This window comes from Panicum virgatum, chromosome 9N (genome assembly GCF_016808335.1).
Source record: "Panicum virgatum strain AP13 chromosome 9N, P.virgatum_v5, whole genome shotgun sequence".
NCBI lineage: Eukaryota > Viridiplantae > Streptophyta > Magnoliopsida > Poales > Poaceae > Panicum > Panicum virgatum.
Window position 1 is genome coordinate 48,868,140 of NC_053153.1, and position 25,986 is coordinate 48,894,125.

The 25,986-nt window shown below is 49.7% G+C and overlaps 1 pseudogene; it reads right to left on the bottom strand.

The window, feature by feature from the left end:
* Positions 1-6,940: 6,940 nt before the first annotated feature.
* Positions 6,941-7,033, bottom strand: LOC120693620 (annotated as a pseudogene).
* Between the last annotated feature and the right edge of the window lie 18,953 nt (positions 7,034-25,986).

A 25,986-nucleotide genomic window follows, 5' to 3' on the forward strand; every position in this document is an offset into this window, starting at 1 on the left:
ATAGATTTGATCATCCAACTATGGCTATCTTCTCAGCTTACTCAGATTTTCAATAAAGGACAGATTTTGAGCAATTGAGCTATACTTTATCAAATTGAATCAAACTTGATATGAACTTATTTGAATAAACTCACAAGACATATATCTAATCATATCCCATAATGAATGTCATCTCATGATCATATCCATTCAAACTAACTCAATTTTGATTACTAACAATTTAATCCATTCAATCATCTTGTAGCAAGCAACAAGAGCATATATATCCAATTCAAACATCTCATATGCACCCAAATGAATGTGATCAACTAGAGATATACCTTTATAGCTCATGATAAGTCTAGCTGTCAGGATCCTCCTGAAAACACCAAGAGCGGATCGTCCGCAGTCCATGAGCGGACCGTCCGCAATGTAATTTTGCGGCTTAAAACTTTTCTGCAGAGCCTCTGGTAAACAAGTCTCATGAACGGCGGACCGTCCGCCTCTTACCCGCGGACTGTCCGCACTACCAAATTTCAGACAGCCCAGAATTTTTCCAATTTTCACAATTTCAACTTTGAATTGGGAACATTGCTCAAATAAAATTCCAAAAATCTCAAAACTAGCATGAACACCATCCAAAGACTCATATGAGTGAGTAAGAACGAGAAATCAAAAATAAATCGAGTAAAATCAAGAAAACTCATAAATAGCCCATAAATGCCTCAAAAATTCAGAATTTTGAACCAAGGAGTGCACAAAGGAACCAAATGTCATAAGAACTAGTTTTCAAGCCACATTTGAGAAGTAAATGACATTTAACTCTTTTTTTAATTTGCAAAAAGATTGTTCATCCAAAAGCAAGGTTTAACACAAATAAGTTAGCAAGCCAACAAATATTTCCAATGAATTTCTCACAACTAGAAAAAGATACTTGTATGTTGTAGCACTTGGACTTCATTGTTTTGATTTGGCATTGGGTTGTATATATGCAAAGAAAATTTCAATTCCTTGATTCAATCATAAGATCAAGAATATGAATTTTATTTGAATCAAGCCTCCAATGCCTTTGGTACCTACACACATTCATCCACGTTTTGATGGTACCCAAACTAGGTTGGGTCCTCTCAAGTTAGGAGCAACATACTTTGGCAAAGTCTTAGTATGAATAGTGGTATGTTTTGTAATAGCAACAAATGAGGTACCATTACCATCCTTTCTAAGTATAATATTTGCATCAATTGAAATAGGCTTAGAATTATTACCTAAGGGACATGAATAAGCCATGTGTCCCCTTTCCCGGCATAAGTAGCATCTTCTCTTTTGTTGAGTCTTTTCTTCCTTACTCATTTGATGCTTCTCATTGCCTTGCTTCTCATTATTTGCTTGAGCCTTCTTCTCAAGCTTGTTTGGGCAACCCGAAGCTAAGTGACCCAATATTGCACAATTATGACACTTGATGTGACCATGTGGATTCTTATCTTGAATTTTGTTCTTGCTCAACATCTTGGCATCTTGAATATGAGTTGGATGCCTTGCTCTTGCCTTGCCACCCCTTCTTGTTCTCTTTTTCATCATCTTCAAATCATCAACTTGATCATCATGGTTGATATTGACTTGAAGTTGGGGTGCCTTCTCTTGCTCAACTTGTGGCTTTGGTTGAGGTTCTTGTTGCTTCACCAATTGCTTGGTTGGGCACATTGAGGTGAGGTGACCCCAAGTGCGGCACTTGAAGCATTTGACATGTTTAAGCTTCTCTTCTTCCTTCTTCACCTTGAGGTTTTCTTTGTTGGGGCAACTATTTGCAAAGTGTCCCATCTCATGGCATTGAAAGCACATGAAATGAGATAGCTTCATTTCTTCTTGCTTCTTCATCTTCCTATTATATTTATTCTTGCCCCATTTCTTACCTTTGGCCTTGCTCTTGTTGGAACCAATGCCGCTCATATCACCGAAGCTTCTTTGATTTTTGATTATGCTTTCAAGGGTGACTTTTGATTTTGTCCATCTCTCTATCTTGTTGCTCAAATACTTTACTTGACTTTGGAGCTCTTTGTTTTCTTCTACAAGGTTAGTCTCATATTGCATAGTAGAAGAAGAACAAGCATCTATATGTGAAGTACATGGCATAGACAATAAATCATCACATGAGGTGGATACATATTTTTTGCCTACATCACAAGGGTTAACAATATTTTGCAATTGATCCTTTGACCCATGTGATGAGCTCTCACTAGTTTTAATTCCTTCATTAGAAAGCTTGCTAGTTAGTAAAGCATGATCTAGTACCAAGTTCTCATGAGCAACACTAAGCTCCTCATGAGTCAATTTTAAATCCTCATGTGAACAACTCATGACATAAAGTAGATGCTTTTGTTGTTCACATGTGTCTTTGAGAAAAGAGTTTTCTTTTTCAAATTTGATTGTTTTGGCTAACACTTCCTCAAATAATTTGGTCATGCTAGCATATCTATTCAAGAGCTCATCATATGAATTAGGATCAATCACATTGCAATTTGATACCTTTGTGTCACCTTGTGACATGAAGCAATGTGATGATGGAGATGAGCTTGAAGTATAAATATCATCCATGCATGAACTAATTTTATCAACAAGTGTGCTTGGAGTAGGATCATCATTTGTAACACTTGAATCATCACCATCAATTATGTCAAGTGAGCTTGTTGTAGATTGATCATCATCATTATCATCATCATCACTTGACCATGAGGTGGAGCAATCTTCCACAACTACCATGTCGTGAATGAGCTCACCATCCTCATGCACTTCCTCCTTGGCCTTAAAATCATCGTCATCATCGGAGGCCGCCCCATATTTCTTATTGAGATAACTCCAAATCTCATGGGCGGTTTTCATATCCATGATCTCACCAAGTATACAATTATGCAAAGATCTAAACAAAATGTTAGTAGCTTGGATGTCTAGATCTAGGCATTTCTCTTGTGTTGGAATTAGATTTCCTTCATCTAACACATGAGAAAAACATACATCCACCATCCACCACATTTGAGGGCAAATAAATTTAAAATTGCATATCATCCAAGTTTTCCACCGTGTAAAGTGTGTGCCATCAAAAATGTGTGGACACTCAACATCTAACCCATAAGTCGCCATCCTCTCGGGTCGGTAAGGACCACAAATGGGAGACCTCGGCTCTGATACCACTTGTAGGGTCGAGATGGCGGACTAGAGAGGGGTGAATAGTCTTTTCTAAAACTAATTGTGCCGGCTAACCGAAACTTAAGCGGAATTGAAACTATTCGCTTAGCAAAGACTTCACCCCTCTAACTATGACTCTAAGGCACCTCCAAAAAGATCTTACACAAAGCAAATGGAGTGCAAAGCTAGCAAGAGCTCTCCTAACCAATCTAATGCCAAGCCACACAAGTCTAAGCACTAGTACTTCACAAACCGGGGGAGCTCCTACACAATTCTAATGAGCAAAAGCACAAAGCCAAACCTAAGCTCACTAGATGCTCAATGACAAGGATACTCAATCCAAATCCAAGAGCTCAACTTACTTAGCTACACAATCTAAGCAAGAGCAACTAATTAAGCTACACAAGCTAACTAGTTACACTAGAGAGCAACTACACAAGCACAAGATATAGATGAATGTAAATACAAGGCTTGTGATTTGGAGAATGCAAACCACCTAGAAGAGTAGACAAGATTGACACGGTGATTTTTATCCTGAGGTTCACTTGGTTGCCACCAAGCTAATCCCCGTTGAGACAAGCTCCAAGGTTGCCGCCGATCCTCTTGCTAGTGGTGACTCTCAAGTCACACTCTCCCACGTGGAGTGCTCACACCGAGCTCTAGCACATGATCCGGCCGAACCACTTGTTGCTCTTCACGTCTCGCTCAACACGAGTTGCTCTTCGCGGCTCCCGCGGGGTGAGCACAATACCCCTCACAATCTCTTCTCCGGAGCACCGCACAATCTTCTTGCGGGCTTCAACGGAGCCTCTTGCCACCAAGCCGTCTAGGAGGTGGCAACCTCCAAGAGTAACAAGCACACCGGCTTGCAACACGATCACCTAGTGCCACTCGATGCAATCTCTCAAAGCAATCGCACTAGAATCGCTCTCTCACTCGATCGGATGATTACTATCAAGTTAGAGTGAGTAGAGTGCTCTCAAGCACTCTCACACATGGACACCAAGTCCCCAAGGTGCTCAGCACCTTCAAATGGCCGGCCACACCCTCTATTTATAGAGGGAGGCCCCAAACTAGCCGTTACACTCAAATCCCGTGAAAACAGAGTTTTCGCGGACTGTCCGCCTCACAAAAACCGGACTGTCCGCCATTCAAAACCAACAGCTAGAACTGTAATGATTATGTGTCAGAGTCGACCGTTATTGCCCTGGGCGGACTTTCCGCACCCCTAGTGAGGACCATCCGCGATTCAAAACTTCGAACCAACCGATTTGCAAACGTTTCTGACTAAATCTAGAAGTGACTGGCGGACTGTCCGCCGTTCAAAACGTGAGCACACAAAGAAACCGCAGTGTTTCTGTCCCAGAATTTTCAGTAGGAGACGGACCGTCCGCCCCCAAGGGCCGGACCGTCCGCAGTACAATTTGGACACCCAAGACAGAACAACCAAGTTTCTGCGCCCGTTTCAGCTTTTAAAGGCTGACCGTCCGCTCCCATGGACCGGACGGTCCGCAGTTCATTTTGGACCACCAACAGAGCCAAAAACGGTTCTGCACGAGCACAAACGAGATAACGGCGGACCGTCCGCCCCCTAGGAGCGGACCATCCGCATGTCTATTTTCAGCAGAAATGTACCTCGGTAAAACGGCCATAACTCTTAGCTCCGATGTCCAAATTTGGTGATCTTAGACTTTATGGAAAGCTTATTCAGAGGGCTACACAACCCAATAGAATATTTGATCCAAAACACAATGGATCAAAGCAGTATTCCAGTCCAAGAGACCACCTAATTTCCGGAGAAAACCGAAAAACCTTTCTTGCTTCCCAAAGTTGATAAACATCAACTCCAACTCTTTCTCCTTTGCAAATGTGCCAACACCACCACGTGAACAACACCAAGTGCATGTGTGTTAGCATTTCACAATCATTTTCAAAGAACTTTCACTTGATCTCACCACGCCACTCGATCCTAGCAACATCGCAATGTTAGATCTCTCAAGTGGCACTAGATGACCGATATGCAAACAAGTTTGCCCCTCTTGATAGTACGGCCATCTATCCTAAATCCGGTCATGCACTTCTCTACACAACCTTTGAACGGTGAAATGAAATGCCCTACAAGTCATACCTTTGCCTTGCACATTCCATTTCATCTTCCCAAATGTTGATGCCACACAAGCACCAAACTCCATCAAGCCCTTTGATCATCATCATGAGTCAACACTTAGCTTGATCTTTCTTAAATGATATGATCCACTCCATATCATCACATGACCTCTTTGGTTCATCGATCTTGACCTTGCTCGCTCTTCACCGTTGTCTCGGTCCATCGGCGCCAAATCTTGCCCAAGCTTCACCGCCTCGCGGTCCCTCGCTTCAAAGCCTTGACTTGCCCTTCTCCATTGCAACCGGTCCATCAAACCAAGCCTTGTCTTGATCTTCTCCACTTTGGTCACATAACTCCATGTCATGTCTCATATGCAATGAGCTCCTTGATCACACTATATGAGCATAGCATCAACCCTTAGCCATTTCTCCTCCATGGCACATGTTGCTCATACTAATGTCTTTGTGTGGACTAATCTCATGTGTATCTCAACATAAATACTTATTAGTCCACCTAAGTTGTCACTCAATTACCAAAACTAAACAAGAGCCTTTCAAGTGCCTCCAGTTAACCCTCAGACTCAGGTAGAGGGAAGTATCGGAGTTTCACAGCCGATTGGTACGACAGTCCCGCCTTAGTTCAACCATGTGTTTACAAGCTCTACACCAATGGCCACACATGTGCATGGAGGCTTCATGATAGGATTCCCTGCTGGGTGGGAATCTGCTAATGGTCTTGGTATGCCTCCAAAGTTCATGGTTTCATCTACAATGGGGCAAGCAAGCTCGTCGGCTTTGCAGCTGGCGAATCAACAAGTCAATGCATCGGCTCCACAGCCGACCCAGCCTCAAGACATCACGTTGGCTCCACAGCCAGCGGCTCCAAATGCATCAGCACCGTCGCCAATGGGTCCAACCAACGTGTCAGTTTCTGGGCCGACATCTCATCAGCAAAATTTGGCGATGCTGATACAGCCCAAGTCTCCTACAGAGGCCCTCATGTCCAGACTTCCTCACGGCAATGGAGTTACTTGGATATTCCATGACCCTGCAACTAGCTACGTTCATCATGTGAATGTGCCATACATACATCCTGTGGCACAGCTAATGTCACTTTATATTTTCTTCTATTCTTTTTGTTTTGGAAGAAAATAGGGGTAGTGTATGACTGATTTCTCTGTGCTAGAAAACTACACAGAAAATCCAGAGAAGTTTGTGAGAAGGTCACGACCTCGTGTCATCCCTCCTCCTGCTACTCTTTTGGAAAAGAAACCCAGTTCGAAAGCACCCACTATTTCTGAGGCTATGGCTGAGAAGACTCTCCGTGAGTTCTCCGTCCCCTCCACCGCCAATGTGGCTACCGGACCCAATGTCACTGTTGGGGACGTGAACTTTGAACTCAAGTCTAGCCTCATCAACATAGTGCAGGCTAGACCATTCTGTGGCAAGCCAAATGAGGACGCTAATGCTCATCTACAAAATTTTCTAGAGCTTTGCGACACCGTTGTGATACGTGGTGTCGCCACCGATGCCATCAAGCTCAGGTTGTTTCCCTTCTTCTTACTAGGAAAGGCGAAATAATGGTTTTACAAGAAAAAGGACATTGACACCTGGGACAAATGCTCCAAGGCGTTCCTCGCAAAGTTCTTCCTCTTGGGCAAAACAAATGTATTGCGCGGAAAGATATCAAGTTTCCAGCAGAAAGGGATGGAATCCATCCCAGAAGCTTGGGAAAGGCTGCAAGAATACATTACAGCCTGTCCTCATCCTAGGATGGATGAATGGCTCGTCCTCCAAAGCTTCTATAATGGGCTAACAATGACATCCAGAGCCCATATTGATGCTGCTGCTGGAGGAGCCTTTCTCGACATGACGATCACCAAAGCCAAGACATTGATCAAGAAAATGGTATCCAACCAGGGGTGGAGCGAAGAACGACTCCAATCCCAAACAAAGGGCATGCATACTGTCAAGGAGATGGATATGATCATTGCCAAGCTGGACCTCCTACCGAAGCACCTCAACGAAAGGGCCGAGTTCAAGAAACATAGAGAAAACTATGCCCAAGTCATGAATTTGCACTTCACGTGCAAAGTTTGTGGCAATGATGGACACTCGGGGAATGACTACTCGAGACCCGTGAACATGCCGCCTACATCAACAACAACAACGGGTATCGTCCACAACAAGGAGGCCAGGGGTGGAACCAACCGCGTCCACCATTTCAGAGAGGTAACAATTCAACTCTTCTTTTAATTCGAATTTCAATTCGAATCAACCTTCTCTGAGAGAACTTGTTCATGGCCAAACTAAAATTAATGAAAATATAAATAAAAAGCTTTTAGCCAATGATAAAACTCTGGAAAGTTTAAATGTTAAAATTGAAACTTTGTCCTCAACTCTTAAGAATCAATTAAGTTTTAATAAAATGATATAAACACAACTCGCTCAAATTGTTACTTCTTTGCCTATTGTTGAAAGCGGGAGGATCCCGGGGCAACCTGAGACTCCCGTAGAAAATATCAGCATGGTGTCCACTGGATGGGGTAACCCGTCCCGGCGATCATCACCCACTAACCACGCATGTAAGTACAATCCCCCAAAGAACGACCTTTGAGATGGCCTGGTGGCAGCAGTGCAAGAGGATCCAGGGGTCCCCATGATCAGCTGCTTAGTTTACGACCAAAACTATGAGCACGCAATGTGCGATCTGGGGGCAAGCATGAACATAATGCCCAAGGTAATATACGAAAAACTTCAATACCCTGCTCTTTCCCCGACATATATGTGTGTGCAGCTCGCATAATCACCAATTCGATATCCCGAAGGGATAGTCGAGAACATCTTGGTGCGAGTGCGAGACTCCGTCGTCCTTGCCAATTTCGTGGTAATAGATGTAGAGGGTGACCTCGGGATCGAGCTCATTCTTGGGCGGCCATTCCTGAGGGCCGCCAAGGCAAGGATTGACGTCGGAAGAAGAGAAATCTGCTTCCGTGTCGGAAAGGAGGACATGTTTTTCAGGTTTAAACACAGGGATGAGTAGCGCTTCCTGATCCATCTGGATAACGAAGGGCAGGCACTCTGGGTGAACCACTCCCCCATCCAGAACCATGACCGACCACATCTAGAAAGAAGAGAAGATCAAAGAAGGTGTGGAGAAAGATCGATAGTACACTCTCGTCCAATTCTCCAGGACATGCCGATCAATGGTAAGCACACCGGAGAAAAGTCCTGCACGTCAGACTTTAAATGACGAGCCCTTGCTAAAGATAAATGGTACTTATCTCATATTTGCTTTTTCCACCTTTTGTTTTTTCATCACCCTTTTGAAGTCTCCATCTGCATGCTCTAAAAACAAAAAAGCACAAAAATATTTTTCTGCATGCTGGAATTTTTCTAGCACATTTTTTCACAAAAATACTAAAAATATTTTCTGAGTTTCAAAATCCTTTGAAAATTTTCATTGAATATCTTTTCGAGCAAAACTTTGGCCGTGCACTCAAATTTTGAAACAAGTGTCCATTGGAAAGGAACCTTGGCTAAAGGGGAGGGGCAGCAAGCCCACCAGGGGGTCGGCCGACACCACAGGTCGGCCGGCCCCAGGTGACCGTTGCCCAGGCCCCACTTTTTCCAATGTCTCCCTAGCCGTTGTGGTCGGCCTCTCCATGCTTGCATGTGCCATGCTCTCTTTAAATAGAGGCCGAGGAGAGCGTGTTGAGCTCTTACACTCAACTCTCTCACTCTCACTTCCTCTCACAAATTCTTGCTCATGCTTTCATTGGATTTTGGCTCAAGTTTGATTTCAAGAAATCTCTCTCTCTCTCTCTCTCTCTTTTCTTTGCTGCAAGAACATCAAGAATCTTGGAGGGACAACTTTTGGGTAAGAAATTTATTTTCGCTTCGCTAACGTAACCCGAATGAAGTTGTTCTTGGTTCATTCTTGTTCGTTCTTATTGCAAGCATGAAGGGTGTAGGACGGAAGATCTCCTAAGCTTTCAAGAAGATGATGGGGTCAAGCTCATCCCGTTCGCGGGGTGCGTCGAGCTCCCATCACTCTCCCGGACGTACACCAACACCAACAACGATGGACTATGAGCAAGACAAACAAGAAGAACCCATGGAGGAGCAAGCTGCAGAGCTGCAAACCGAGGACATGGAGATTGATGATGAAGACGTACCATACCTCGACTTGTGGGATGATCGCGAACGTCAAGCCTACGCCATTCTCAAGCATCGAAGCTTTGGTCATACCAAAGCCTTTAATTCGGACCTCCTCGAGAAAACAGGTATGGAAGTTGACTTCGCTCGTGTTTGGCATGCGATCGGATGGGATGGCTTTCTGCGCATTGAGGAGGATGCTTCTCGTCTCCTGACCATCCAGTTTCTTTGCATGCTGCGGGAGGAAGGTAAGGGTGTTCGTTTCCGATTCTTCGAGAATGAATACTACTATGCTTGGCGAGATTTCAGACACCTCCTTGGTTTTAGTGACCGTTTGTCAGTTTCCCTTGAAAAATCTTGCCGCAATTTTAATCGACATGAGATTTGGGGTTTGATTTCGGGTCAAGTTGTTCATGGCAAGTTTGCACCTCAGTGCAATGGCATTCAAATCCGACTATTCGTTTAATTCACAAGTGGGTGACCATCACTCTCTTTCCAAGAGATGATCTACGACCAGTGCAAAATGATGAGTTGATGATATTATACGACATGGTCAAGGTCTCCCCCGCGAAAGCAATGATTAAGCAATGGCTTAAAAATTTTAGGATGACGGGTCCCATGGAGTGCACTTCTTTGGATACACGCATCATATTGAACATGGGCATCTTAGATGGGAACCTCGTTCCTTTCATTGAGGATGACCGTGTTTTGATCGATGAATTTTATTTGGTTCAAGGCCACACACTCAAGAAAGGCCCGAATGATTCATTGGTTTTCTTTTCCTTAGGTTATGCAAATAAAATCCCATTGCCAAATGCATGGTATCATTTGTATATCTTCTGTTCGCTAATCATACCTCTTGTTCCACAAGAGAAAGCCCGTTAGCATAGTGTTTCTGGTTTGCCTGGCAGGATTACATGTAGCAGGGCCAGAAGGGAAGAACTGCAGCAGCCAACACCACAACCTTCACATCAACATGAGGCTGGTGGTTCGTCGTGGCAGAGTGCTAACTCCAGCGAGTGGGCACGACAAGCCCCAAAGCGCCAGTCCACCAGTTCTAGCTCTAGCAGGATTCCACTTACCACCCAATGTTCAGCTTCGTCCAGAGGGTTCAGCTCTTTTACTTAGCAATTGGGCGAGCTGAACATCCGCGCCAATAACATCGACGAGTCGCTAGACCAGCACATCCAGTCCAATCAGGACTGGCAGCGATACACAGGCGAGAGGATCCACAACATGGAGCAACGACAGTTGCAACTACAGTAGGAGTGGAGGGCTTACAACCATTGGGCTGAGTTTAATCCCAACCAACAGCAGTGAGTTTGAATCTAGCTTGGGGGAGAACCCCCATGAGAGGTAAGTTGTATCGAACTCTATCCTTACCACTTTCATAATATTGCATGAAACCAAATAAAAATTTGCAAAATCTAGAAAATCCATAAAAAGTTGCATACCTAAAATCAGATAAAAATTTGCAAAACTTAGAAAACCCAAAAATATTTTTCCTGGTTTCCAATATGTGTAGTTTTTCTATGTTGAGATGATGAATATTTACTCTGTTAATTCCTTTCATATGCCTAGTTACAACCTTATGCTCTACCTAGTTTTGAATTTGGTGGCTAAATGTTCAATCCTTAAGCTTGAAACTTGCGGCAGCCATCCCAGTAAAGCTACCCAGCGCGACAACGTTTATAGCCCTTGGACGAGCACAAACTCTCCTCCAAGGCCTCGGGGGCTACACCCGCGGGTGCGCTGACGCGCCCCCGCGAAGGTGACTTCACACATATTCGAGGGTCGTGACTCTATATACACCCCTATACCCTCAGTGATCCTCCCCGCAGAGGAGGAAGGGAACTTTATTGCTCAATGCAAATAGAGATTACAAAGGGTCACCGGCGCGAAGCCATCGAAAGATACAAACACGTTGCCACCTACGTGGCAATTTTCCCTGTCTTGGGGAGGAGCGCGCGACGAAGAAAGGCACCGAGCCCCTAGCTGACGCAACAGCGAGGCTGCTAGGGATGCGAGAAGCGGCCCCCAGACCTCACGGGTCCAGCGGGACGCTCTCCTCGCAAGCCTTATTCTAGCGTCTCCTCCACCAAAGACCACGCAGGGGGTCGAGCTGGCAAACAGCGCCCTCCGCACCATCTCCCCGAGAGCAACCTTGTCGCCGGGGGGGACGATGCGAAAAACAGCCGCCGGACCTGGCGCCAGCGCCCCGGTCAGGCGTCTCCATCCCCCTTCAGGCTAGGGGACATCGCAGAAGCATGACCCCACGGGCCCAATGCTCTTCTACTGATCCCACTGAACCTGGGGGATGGAGCGCACGCCCACTCTGGTCTTCCCCTACCGCTCGCAAGCATTCTTCTAGCGCCAAAAGCCTAAAAAAGCCGGGCCACCCCATCTAGGGGCCGGTCATAAAAAGGCAAAGAAAACATTACAAGATTTAGGCAATGTTGGAAGAAAGAGTTGGGAGGCTGGAGAAGGGGAACCCCACGACCCCTAATTATAGCTGCGCCGGGCACAAAGTTTCAAGCTTGTCAAAGAGCGGAGGCTTGTATCGCCCGTGACGAAGCGGCGCTCCACGAGCAAAGGATGTCCTCGGTCCCCGCGCTGAGACATGACCAAGCAAAATAAAGCGGAGCTGATCCCCTGGACGCTAAGCGGTGCAGCATCGGCTCTGGCCGGATGCCCTCGAACGGCGCACCGTAAAGCGACCAGGAACACCGGGGCCAAGGTCCTACGTGCGGGACAGCGCGATGGGAGCACCAGCTGCCAAGCAGCGGGCGCTACCATCACCCTGGCCCCCCTCAGCGCGCGGACACGTCTTGTCCTTCAAACAAACAAACAAACAAACAAAGAGGCGCGTGCCTCGAAGTACTCCCCCCCACGGGCGTACTGTCCCGACCGGCGTGTTGTCACATCCGCCGGGCTGGCGCTCAGGCACGTCTGGCGGGTGTGCGACATTGACTGATCACGTCAAAAGGGAGATCCCCGAATTACCCTTTGGCCGAACCCACTGATTCAACCAAAGCCTCGGGGGCTACTGTCGAGTATCACAATTAGGGACACCCTAATCGGGGTACTAAGATCGCTCCAAAAACACAAAACACATGTTAAAGTAACTGGGCCCACAAAGGCCCACGACCTGCCTCCCATTCGGAAGAAAGGAAGGGACTCAAAGAAGCCCAGCGGGCGGCCCATTCGCATCCCCCTCGAACCCGCGGAATGATCTCCACCTCGCTCGAGGGTCCCTCTCAGGCCCGCCGGACAACCTCCGCCTCGCTCGAGGGTAGCGGATCTGCCCTCGAGCAGGTGACTTATCTCCGCCTCGCTCGAGGGTAGCGGATCCGCCCTCGAGTAGTTGACTTATCTCCGCCTCGCTCGAGGGTAGCGGATCCGCCCTCGAGCGGGTGACTTATCTCCGCCTCGCTCGAGGCCGTCTCTCGGCACAAGGGACAAACGGCCCCGCCGCCCACCCGACCGCCGTACGAAGGCATTAAAGGCCAGCCACTCCGCCACGGCTCAAAGGACGGGCGGCGTCAGACTGCCACTCCCACAGTGGATGTGACCGGGGTCCCCATCCGCTGACTCCGGTCACCATTCCGCCATCTCGGATGCTGTAGCAGTGCCTTGGGACCTGCACGCGGAACAAGATGGGCTCGGCACTGCTCCCATCACTGTTCTGCCGACGCCGACCATCCGGACTCGCCTCCCACTGGGGAAGGGGTCCGGGACTTCCACGTGTCCCCCGGACCTTCTAGTGTGCACGCCCGCACTCCCACCAGGGGCTCTGGGACCGTCACGCGCCATTACTACCGCTAGTCCACAGGGCCCACTACACACCACCACCACGCCGCCTGCAGGACACTGCAGGACGACCGGCGCGATCTTCACAGGACCAAGGACAATGTCCAGGACGACTGTGACGCGCGCCGCCTTCCCACAGTGTACTTCCTACAGTGCTCGACCACTGTACCCGCGATTCGGGGGAAAACGACGACTTCCGCGCCCCTACACTCGTGTACGACGCCCCCTCCTTGTGACTATAAAAGGAGGAGGCGGACCCCCTTTAAGCGTCTCTGGGATCTAACTGGACTCTAGGCTGCTGGCTAGTTAGTCTCTCTCTCTCTGGTTTCTATCTCTCAAAAGAACTCTCAGCACTACTGAGCACTCATCTCAACCGACTCCGCTCTTAGCAGAGACTTGGGAGCTTCCCTCCCGCTCTCGCCTCGCTTGTATCCCCTACTACAAGCACTCCGGGTGCAAGATAATACAGTGCCCTCGCACACCCCCTTTGCTGTACGTATGGCCCCGCGGCCGGAACCAGGATAAACCGTGCGTTACTGTGATTGCCTCTTGCATCATCATCTGGGACGAGGAAACACGCAGCATTTACTAATTGGGATCCAGGCCCCCAGGTCGGGACACCGACAGTTGGTGCGCCAGGTAGGGGGCGCTGCGTGACTTTTTTCTCTCTTTTTCCCATTTGATCTTCAGGGATGGTGGGCAGATCCAACCCATACCCGATGGGTGTTTCGGATCCGTTCCCGGCGGGACGCGTGATCTCGTTCGGGAGTCTCGAGTTCAGGGCAACCGGCAACGGTTACCTCATGCAGCTCCTCTCGCCCGGACGCAACCCCGTCACCCCGACTTCACCAGCCCGGCGCAACAGGCGCTCGGGCCAACGTTCGCGACAGGCACGGGCGGAGCGGCGTCGCGCGGCACGCCACAACTCCCCCACGTGGGTCGAGGCTGGCATGTCGCTGCTCAGCATCACGACTAGCGGGGCCACCGCCTCATCATCACGTGCCTCGGCGTTATCTGCGCCGACATCGTCACCTGCTGCGGCACTAGTGCCTCCCAGGGGGGGCTTGACTTCGGCATCGCCCTTCCCCTTTGGGATGCGCAACGCTGCCGCCCACGCCTACACTTCCCAGCGTCAAATAACATGGTGGAGTATGAGGCCCTTCTCAGTGGCCTTCGCATCACCATCGAGCTCGGCGTCAAACGCCTCGACGTACGCGGTGACTCTCAGCTTGTCGTCGACCAAGTAATGAAGGAGTCTAGCTATCGCGACCCGAAGATGGAGGCGTACTGCAATGCAGTGCGCCGCCTCGAAGACAAATTCGACAGCCTAGAGCTCAATCATGTCCCACGTAAGTACAACGAGGACGCCAATGAACTAGCAAAGATCGCGTCGGGGCAGACTACCGTCCCCCTGAACATCTTTGCTCGAGACGTCATCAAGCCCTCCATCGAGTTCAAGGACCCGACGGAGTCAGGCCCCTCGTCCGTTGGGCCCTCCGGCGGGAACTCCCGGGCGGACGAGGTCGAGCCCATGGACATTGACTTCGAGACCACCTCCGTGGACGAGGCCGAAGCAATGGAAGTCGACGAGGCCCCCGCCTCGCAAGACTGGCGCGTCCAGTATCTAGACTGGATGATTCGAGGGGACCTACCCTCGAACCGCGCTCAGGCGCGGCGCCTTGCTAGGCGGGCCAAGTCCTTCGTTCTGATCGACAACGAGCTACACAAGCGCAGCCCCTCGGGTGTCGTGCAGCGATGCATCCCCATCCCCGAGGGCAAGGAGCTGATCCGCAACATCCATGCTGGCATCTGCGGCCATCACGCCGCGCCACGTACCCTCGTGGGTAACGCGTTTCGGCAAGGATTTTACTGGCCCACCGCGGTCGCCGACGCCACCGATGTCGTACGGACCTACGAGGGTTGCCAGTTCTATGCTCGAAAAACACACCTCCCGGCCCATGTTCTGCAGACCATCCCCATCACGTGGCCGTTTGCCGTGTGGGGACTGGACCTCGTCGGTCCACTGAAGAAGGCGCCCGGGGGCTTCACCCACTTGCTGGTGGCGGTCGACAAGTTTTCCAAGTGGATCGAGGCTCGACCCATCGGCAAGATCGAATCCGAGCAAGCAGTTCTGTTCTTCACCGACATCGTCTTTAGGTTCGGGGTCCCAAACTCGATCATCACTGACAATGGCACCCAGTTCACAGGCAAGAAATTCTTGGCGTTCTGCGACAGCTTCCACATACGTGTGGACTGGTCGGCTGTGGCACACCCACAGACGAACGGGCAAGTGGAGCGTGCCAATGGCATGACCCTCCAAGGACTAAAGCCAAGGATCTTCAACAAGCTGAACAAGTTTGGCCGGAGGTGGCTCACAGAGCTACCCTCGGTCATTTGGAGCCTAAGGACGACCCCGAGTAGAGCCACGGGCTTTTCCCCATTCTTCCTCATTTATGGCGCCGAGGCCATTCTCCCCACAGACTTGGAGTACGGGTCGCCAAGGCTCAAGGCGTACAAAGAGCAACAAAACCAGTGAGCTCGCGAAGACTCGCTGGATCAAGTGGAAGAGGCTCGAGACGTGGCACTCCTACACTCTGCGCTACCAGCAATCCTTGCGAAGGTATCAGGCGCAGAGGGTCCGGCGCCGAGACCTCAACGAAGGGGACTTGGTGCTGAGGCTTCGACAGGACAACAGGGGCCGCCACAAGCTCTCACCACCATTGGAAGGACCGTACATAATCGTCGAGGTGCTCAAGCCCGGCACCTACAAGCTGGCAAACGAAAAAGGCGAAGTCCTCACCAACGCTTGGAATATACAACAGCTACGTCGCTTCTATCCCTAGAACTTCAAGTTTTTTGTACATTTGCTCGTACTCGCATTTTCAATTTCCCGAAGTAATAAAGTACGCTTTACTGGTTTATTTTTGGGAACCATCCGGGCCCTCGAAGGCTAGGATGTGCGCTAACTTTGAGGTACGCTCGGCTTTACCCTCGGCAAAGCCGAGCCTCCCTCGGGGGCTACTACGGGGGGAACCCCCGAACGTCCCCAAAAAATCGCTAATGTTTTTCGAAATATTTCCGTCTCGACCTTAAGCTTCTCGTATCCTTGGAAAAAACGGACGCGAGGCGTAAGCAACTACGGTATGGGGCTGGCCGAGTCGTGGGGCCGCCTACGCCTCCGGGATACGGCACCCCCCTCACCACCCTACGCCTACGTTGCTTATGAACGCGAACTTCCTCGCAGATGTTTATCTAAGTCGCATACGAAGAACACGGAAATAAAGTAAAGAAATATAGGCTCGAACGGACAAGGCCTCGACGGGCCACACATTCAAATTACGAAAATAAAATCTCTTATATTCATAGGATGCGATTACAAAGCGCGACTATGATAAACACTAATCTATTTACATGGGCTTCGAGGCCCAGTTTTCCTACAGGCTACCATCCCCCCCTTGCGGGCCCTCAGGGGCGTCGAATTCGGCGATGGGAGGGATGTCCGCTTCGAGCTTCTCGGCGAGGACGGTGGCAAACTCCTCCGCGGCTGCGTCGGCTTCATCCATGACGACCGACGCGGCGTCCGCATCCGCATCATCGGGAACGACGTACCCCGACGACACCCTCTGGAGATCCATGAGGTAGTGTGTCGAGGCCACGGCGAGAGCCCGCAGGACACCGAGACGGAAGGTGCTCTTGGCGTGTTCGGCAATCCGGCCACCTAGCGCGCGCAGGCGGCTGATCACCGAACTGCCCGAGACGGCACCCTCCCCCTCGAGCTCTTGACACACGCTCACGGCGGTTTGCTCCAGTTCAGCAAACTCCATCTGCGCCACCGTGAGCGCGGTGTGGACCGCTTCCTTCGCCGCGGTCTCGTCCGCCACCTTCTGCCTCAGCTCTGAGCAAAGGAAACCAATGTCAGTTACGAAAAGTAACAAATCAACGAAAAATTGAAGGTACTCACCCGTGATGTTCCTCTGCGCTCCCTCCCTCTGGGCTCGAGCGGCCTCTTCGAGCGAGGACAAGGAGGCTTCCTTCTTTCTAAGGGCGGCCCCCATGTTCTGGAGGGCCACCTCCTTCCCCTCGAGGGCCTCGCCCTTTTCCCGGAGGGTCCCGGCGAGCACGACCACGGCCACCTCTTTATGGAGGAGCTCAGCCTTCTGCTGCTCGAGCGTCGTGCTGAGGCGCTGCAGCTCAGCGCTCTGCACCTCCGCCTCGCGAGCTCTCTCCTCGAGCGCCGTCTGAAGGCGCTGCAGCTCGGCAGTTTGTGCCTCGGCCTCCTGGGCCTTCTCCTCTGCTGCCGCCCTCTGGACGTCCCGCTCACCAACAACCCGCTAATAGCTCACTGAAGCAAGCCATAGCTCGCGGACCGGGCATGGGTAGCATGGTACGCTTCACCCCTCCTCCCTGCGGAAGGGCGACGAGCGTCGTAGTCAAAGTCGAGGGTTTCCCCTGAACACCTTCACACGGGCCTAGGCTCGGGGGCTCCTCGCACACCATGGTTCAAAACCACACCCTCGAATAAATCAACAACCGTCACTTATGAAGCTCCACGTGTAAACCGAACCCACCGCTATTAGCGTACGTTCCCCTAACAGCTAAGCTGAACGTCGGGTCGCTGTACCAGCACTGAGAGTGCCGAGGCCGGCTGAAAAAGTGCCGATGCCGGCTGAAAAAGACGCTGGACGGCCATCCCAGTAAAGCTACCCAGCGGGACAACATTTATAGCCCTTGGACGAGCACAAACTCTCCTCCAAGGCCTCGGGGGCTACACCCACAGGTGTGCTGACGCGCCCCCGCGAAGGTGACTTCACACATATTCGAGGGTCGTGACTCTATGTACACCCCTATACCCTCAGTGATCCTCCCCGCAGAGGAGGAAGGGAACTTTATTGCTCAATGCAAATAGAGATTACAAAGGGTCACCGGCGCGAAGCCATCGAAAGATACAAACACGTTGCCACCTACGTGGCAATTTTCCCTGTCTTGGGGAGGAGCGCGCGACGAAGAAAGGCACCGAGCCCCTAGCTGACGCAACAGCGAGGCTGCTAGGGATGCGAGAAGCGGCCCCCAGACCTCACGGGTCCAGCGGGACGCTCTCCTCGCAAGCCTTCTTCGAGCGTCTCCTCCACCGAAGACCATGCGGGGGGTCGAGCTGGCGAACAGCGCCCTCCGCACCATCTCTCCGAGAGCAACCTTGTCGCCGGGGGGGACGATGCGAAAAACAGCCGCCGGACCTGGCGCCAGCGCCCCGGTCAGGCGTCTCCATCCCCCTTCAGGCTAGGGGACATCGCAGAATCATGACCCCACGGGCCCAATGCTCTTCTACTGATCCCACTGAGCCTGGGGGATGGAGCGCACGCCCACTCCGGTCTTCCCCTACCGCTCGCAAGCATTCTTCTAGCGCCAAAAGCCTAAAAAAGCCGGGCCACCCCATCTGGGGGCCGGTCATAAAAAGGCAAAGGAAACATTACAAGATTTAGGCAATGCTGGAAGAAAGAGTTGGGAGGCTGGAGAAGGGGAACCCCACGACCCCTATTTATAGCTGCGCCGGGCACAAAGTTTCAAGCTTGTCAAAGAGCGGAGGCTTGTATCGCCCGTGACGAAGCGGCGCTCCACGAGCAAAGGATGTCCTCGGTCCCCGCGCCGAGACATGACCAAGCAAAATAAAGCGGAGCTGATCCCCTGGACGCTAAGCGGTGCAGCATCGGCTCTGGCCGGATGCCCTCGAACGGCGCACCGTAAAGCGACCAGGAACACCGGGGCCAAGGTCCTACGTGCGGGACAGCGCGATAGGAGCACCAGCTGCCAAGCAGCAGGCGCTACCATCACCCTGGCCCCCCTCAGCGCGCGGACACGTCTTGTCCTTCAAACAAACAAACAAAGAGGTGCGTGCCTCGAAGTACTCCCCCCCACGGGCGTACTGTCCCGACCGGCGTGTTGTCACATCCGCCGGGCTGGCGCTCAGGCACGTCTGGCGGGTGTGCGACATTGACTGATCACGTCAAAAGGAAGATCCCCGAATTACCCTTTGGCCGAACCCACTGATTCAACCAAAGCCTCGGGGGCTACTGTCGGGTATCACAATTGGGGACACCCTAATCGGGGTACTAAGATCGCTCCAAAAACACAAAACACATGTTAAAGTAACTGGGCCCACAAAGGCCCACGACCTGCCTCCCATTCGGAAGAAAGGAAGGGACTCAAAGAAGCCCAGCGGGCGGCCCATTCGCATCCCCCTCGAACCCGCGGAACGATCTCCGCCTCGCTCGAGGGTCCCTCTCGGGCCCGCCGGACAACCTCCGCCTCGCTCGAGGGTAGCGGATCTGCCCTCGAGCAGGTGACTTATCTCCGCCTCGCTCGAGGGTAGCGGATCCGCCCTCGAGCAGTTGACTTATCTCCGCCTCGCTCGAGGGTAGCGGATCCGCCCTCGAGCGGGTGACTTATCTCCGCCTCGCTCGAGGCCGTCTCTCGGCACAAGGGACAAACGGCCCCGCCGCCCACCCGACCGCCGTACGAAGGCATTAAAGGCCAGCCACTCCGCCACGGCTCAAAGGACGGGCGGCGTCAGACTGCCACTCCCACAGTGGATGTGACCGGGGTCCCCATCCGCTGACTCCGGTCACCATTCCGCCATCTCGGATGCTGTAGCAGTGCCTTGGGACCTGCACGCGGAACAAGATGGGCTCGGCACTGCTCCCATCACTGTTCTGCCGACGCCGACCATCCGGACTCGCCTCCCACTGGGGAAGGGGTCCGGGACTTCCACGTGTCCCCCGGACCTTCTAGTGTGCACGCCCGCACTCCCACCAGGGGGTCTGGGACCGTCACGCGCCATTACTACCGCTAGTCCACAGGGCCCACTACACACCACCACCACGCCGCCTGCAGGACACTGCAGGACGACCGGCGCGATCTTCACAGGACCAAGGACAATGTCCAGGACGACTGTGACGCGCGCCGCCTTCCCACAGTGTACTTCCTACAGTGCTCGACCACTGTACCCGCGATTCGGGGGAAAACGACGACTTCCGCGCCCCTACACTCGTGTACGACGCCCCCTCCTTGTGACTATAAAAGGAGGAGGCGGACCCCCTTTAAGCGTCTCTGGGATCTAACTGGACTCTAGGCTGCTGGCTAGTTAGTCTCTCTCTCTCTGGTTTCTATCTCTCAAAAGAACTCTCAGCACTACTGAGCACTCATCTCAACCGACTCCGCTCTTAGCAGAGACTTGGGAGCTTCCCTCCCGCTCTCGCCTCTCTTGTATCCCCAACTACAAGCACTCCGGGTGCAAGATAATACAGTGCCCTCGCACACCCCATTTGCTGGACGTACGGCCCCGCGGCCGAAACCAGGATTAACCGTGCGTTACTGTGATTGCCTCTTGCATCATCATCTGGGACGAGGAAACATGCAGCATTTACTAGTTGGGATCCAGGCCCCCAGGTCGGGACACCGACAATTGAGGAGGATGCTTCTCGTCTCCTGACCATCCAGTTTCTTTGCATGCTGCAGGAGGAAGGTAAGGGTGTTCGTTTCCGATTCTTCGAGAATGAATACTACTATGCTTGGCGAGATTTCTGACACCTCCTTGGTTTTAGTGACCGTTTGTCAGTTTCCCTTGAAAAATCTTGCCGCAATTTTAATCGACATGAGATTTGGGGTTTGATTTCGGGTCAAGTTGTTCATGGCAAGTTTGCACCTCGGTGCAATGGCATTCAAATCCGACTATTCGTTTAATTCACAAGTGGGTGACCATCACTCTCTTTCCAAGAGATGATCTACGACCAGTGCAAAATGATGAGTTGATGATATTATACGCCATGGTCAAGGTCTCCCCCGCGAAAGCAATGATTAAGCAATGGCTTAAAAATTTTAGGATGACGGGTCCCATGGAGTGCACTTCTTTGGATACACGCATCATATTGAACATGGGCATCTTAGATGGGAACCTCGTTCCTTTCATTGAGGATGACCGTGTTTTGATCGATGAATTTTATTTGGTTCAAGGCCACACACTCAAGAAAGGCCCGAATGATTCATTGGTTTTCTTTTCCTTAGGTTATGCAAATAAAATCCCATTGCCAAATGCATGGTATCATTTGTATATCTTCTGTTCGCTAATCATACCTCTTGTTCCACAAGAGAAAGCCCGTCAGCATAGTGTTTCTGGTTTGCCTGGCAGGATTACATGTAGCAGGGCCAGAAGGGAAGAACTGCAGCAGCCAACACCACAACCTTCACATCAACATGAGGCTGGTGGTTCGTCGTGGCAGAGTGCTAACTCCAGCGAGTGGGCACGACAAGCCCCAAAGCGCCAGTCCACCAGTTCTAGCTCTAGCAGGATTCCACTTACCACCCAATGTTCAGCTTCGTCCAGAGGGTTCAGCTCTTTTACTTAGCAACTGGGCGAGCTGAACATCCGCGCCAATAACATCGACGAGTCGCTAGACCAGCACATCCAGTCCAATCAGGACTGGCAGCGATACACAGGCGAGAGGATCCACAACATGGAGCAACGACAGTTGCAACTACAGTAGGAGTGGAGGGCTTACAACCATTGGGCTGAGTTTAATCCCAACCAACAGCAGTGAGTTTGAATCTAGCTTGGGGGAGAACCCCCATGAGAGGTAAGTTGTATCGAACTCTATCCTTACCACTTTCATAATATTGCATGAAACCAAATAAAAATTTGCAAAATCTAGAAAATCCATAAAAAGTTGCATACCTAAAATCAGATAAAAATTTGCAAAACTTAGAAAACCCAAAAATATTTTTCCTGGTTTCCAATATGTGTAGTTTTTCTATGTTGAGATGATGAATATTTACTCTGTTAATTCCTTTCATATGCCTAGTTACAACCTTATGCTCTACCTAGTTTTGAATTTGGTGGCTAAATGTTCAATCCTTAAGCTTGAAACTTGTGGGTAGCAAAAAGCAGACCCAACACCAAGTTGTTGTGGGCTATGATATGGTTGAGTAGAGTTGCTATAATCCTCCTACATGATGCTTAATATCTGAAGTATTTATCTTTCCAAATATTATAAAAATAAAATAAAGTTCCTCAATGATATGAAATTCTCATCCAATGTCATATGAGTTACAAGTTTGAAAAATCTTTTCATATGTGCAACTTATTTTCTCACTGAGCTTTGTCAAATTATTGTGATCATTAGTGAGATTCATTTCATACTCCCATGATCAAGATCATGTACACGTCCACTACCACATGCTACACTTCTACACTGGAAGTTAGCAGCATATCCACTCATACATCCATCGAATAAAAACTCTATGACATTACGATGTCTCTCTCATCAAAAAGTTATATAAAGGATATGGGGCTATGCAAAAAGAAATAAAATATGCATATCAAAAAAAAAGTACGCCACATGTTTCGGCATGTAAGAAATAAAAGATGCATACCCAAAAAAGATATGCCACATGCCCACAAGGCATGTAAAAAAAGAGAAACAAAGAAATAGAAAAAAGATAGCCCCAATCCAAAGAAAAAGAAAGAAAAATAAGAGAGATGATTCATACAAAGGAGATCATCCCTATCCACCAAAAATATCCACACACTTGTACATCTTGATCAAGATTTATGACTTGTTTCTCCTTTGGATCTGCTTTTTTACTTAGCAAAATATGAGAAGTAAGTTTGACTTTATACCCTCCATACCTATAGCTCCACCAAAAAGCCCCCACCCACCGCAGCAGCATGCCGCCCGCCGCGGCACCCCGTTCGGGGGCGTCGTCCCGCCGCCTGGCACGCAGGGAGGGGGCGAACGGATCTGGCTGGCACCGCAGCCCGGCCACCCTGAGCCCGTGCACCATGTCGCCCCGCCGCCCGACACGCAGGGGGGCGGATTTAGCCGGCGCCGCCGCCCGGCCACCACGAGCCCACTACAAGAAATCCTTTAATCTATGACGAATTTTTCGTGACGTTTACGAAAACCGTCATAAACAGATGTGATCTACGACAATTTATGAATTTTCATCACAGATTTGCAAATAATCCATATGGGCTTTCATTTGGGCCCAGATTTTACGACAAACATCTGAAAACATCACAGAGTGAAAGTAGGAATAGTCACGGATTTGATATCATACTCAAACCACAATAATATTTTTTGCATGAGAATATTTTGTACGAAAACATCATGAGGTGTGGGAATTGAACCTCTAACTCCTTAACGAGGCAAAAGTTTTACAACTATACTGTCGGTAACCTGTAGTAGGGATACCCACTCCTATGCAGCAAGGCAGGACTCGCGTAGTCATCCATAACTACGCCATAAAAGGCGGAGCAGCCGGGCCCTACGGGTCAGGCTCTTACCTCACCGGGCCAACGGCCCCGGACCCGCTCCCCGCTCTGGGACAGGTCCGGTGACGCCACGTGTCCCTGAGGAGGGGAAGCTCCGAGCCAACAGCCGAGGGCTCGGACCCCCCATAGGGGTCCGGGACCACCTCGCGCCCGTGCGGACCTCCCACGCGCGTAGAACCAGCATACCGCCGCGGCGGGGTCCGGGGGCGCCACGTGTCCCGCGGGCGCGGGCGCGGGCGCGAGTCTTCCGCTGGAAGACAGGCCCACCCACCGCATTCAATGCGGGTGGTTGAGGCGTGGTCTGCCGCCGCGGCATGCCGGGCAGCCTTTGTCAGGCCTCACTGTAGACCGTATATTATCGTGGTACACAGTGCAGCCGCATGCGCCGCAGAGCTCGTCTGCCGCATTAAATGGATACGACGGCACGGCACTTTTCCATCATACCGCCTACGCCGCAAGCTACACGGCTCGTTCAGCCACGCTGCAGGCAACGCCGCAAGCTACACCCTGACGCCGTTTCGACAAGACAGGGTATGGATATGCTGGACGGGGGATTCCAGCGGGCAGAGCAAGGAAATCCAGGAATGAGATCTCCTTCACCTACATCGCCATAATGTATGAACAGTATGTTATTCTATACTACATCGATTGGGCCCACCTGTCGGGGACCCAACGGCCATGTACGCGCCTCCCTTGAGATATAAAAGGGAGGCGCTCGCTGCACACACAAGACTCTTCAGACTCTCTCGAGACTAAGGGAACACAAGCAATACAACACACAGTGGACGTAGGGTATTACGCTCCGGCGGCCCGAACCACTCTAAACCGGCTGTGTTCATCGTATTCTTTCAGCGAGATAGAACTAGTCCTAGCTAACCCCCGAGTACTCACCCTCTGGGTTTTAGTCGGGTGCATTACGCCACCCGACTGTGGTATACCACACCACGACATATACTACCTACTTCTTTGCACTAAGTTTGAGCATTTTTAACTTATAGTTTCCTTATTGAAAAGAAAAAGTGAAAAGAAAAACCGGAGGGGAACAAAGCGCCTTGGGAGCCCACGCTGCTTGCGTCGCTCGCGAGCGGGTCCACCTGTGGTAAAAAAAACGGAGGGGAACAAGCGCCCGGAATGAAAAGAAAACAGAGAAAAAGAGGGATTCGATCCCTGGTCCTTGGGATATGAGGCACCCACCTTTCCACTGCGCTACACCATTTTTTTGTTGTTTGAGCTGGTATTAAATGTTTTATACAAATGTATTATTTCGGAGAAAAAAATAAGCCTCGACGAGGCTTCGAACCTGGGTCACGGAGATAAAACTGCTGCGCACAACCAGTCTACCACTACGCCAAGCATTTGTTTGTAACAGTAGTGATTCATAAATTATTTAATACTTTTCTTTCGTAACGTGGCCCTCTTATGAAGAACAGATGCGTGGTTCATCTTTTCTTTTTAATCCGGAATTAAATTTTGTAATTGGTATTTCTCCCTCATAAGAACTCCGAATTTGATGATTATTTTCTCTATTTTTCTCTAAAATTATGATCTTTTATTTTGTGGCTTTTGTTTATATGTTAGTTGCTACATTTTGCAAGCTACTTTCACGGGGTGCCTTAATTAGTTATTTAAAAAAATAGAAAACTAAACTTTTTGCACAACAAGTGGCAATTTTAATTCACTAATGTTACTAGAAGAGTAAATGTAAGTCTACAAACAATTCTGAGGTGTATATGAGCAAGGGAAGACTTTATGGTGTACAAACTTCAAAGTTTGACTTGAACTATATGAAACTATGTGAGAGATGTATCCATCTGTGAATAATGTATAGTTTCACTTTACAAAAATCATTTGAAATTTTTATGACAAGCTTATGAACTCTTATTAGGTTGTCATGTAAAGTTTTAAAATTTTCTGACCAAATGTAGATATTATTATAATTAATATGTTGTAATTGGAAGATAGAAGCTAGAATTGTCCCTATAAGATAAATATAATTTTCATTTATCTCAAACATATTGGTTATAATGTAACATACTATGAGTCTAAATATATTTTTGTGATTTTTAAAATATTATTGGAGGTACCCATAGTTCAACTTGAAATTATTTTTGATAAGCGTGCAGAAATTCATTTAAATGGTAGAAAATAATAAATCTTTTTAAAAATTCTTGATACTTCTACGAGACAACTAAAATGTAGTTTATTGTATATAAAAAATATATGAGCATATATAAATAATTAATTGTATGTGTTACTTCACAATGGTGCAACAAATGAGAAAAGAAAAAGAAAAATGTTAAGTAGAGAAGAAACGAAACCAGGTGAATCCGGCCCAAATAGCCCAACTACTTTCAGCCGTCCATCGAGCATCCAATGGCTTCGATTGTGCTCCCCCAACGTTAAATAGGCTGAAACCCTACCTGCTCCTC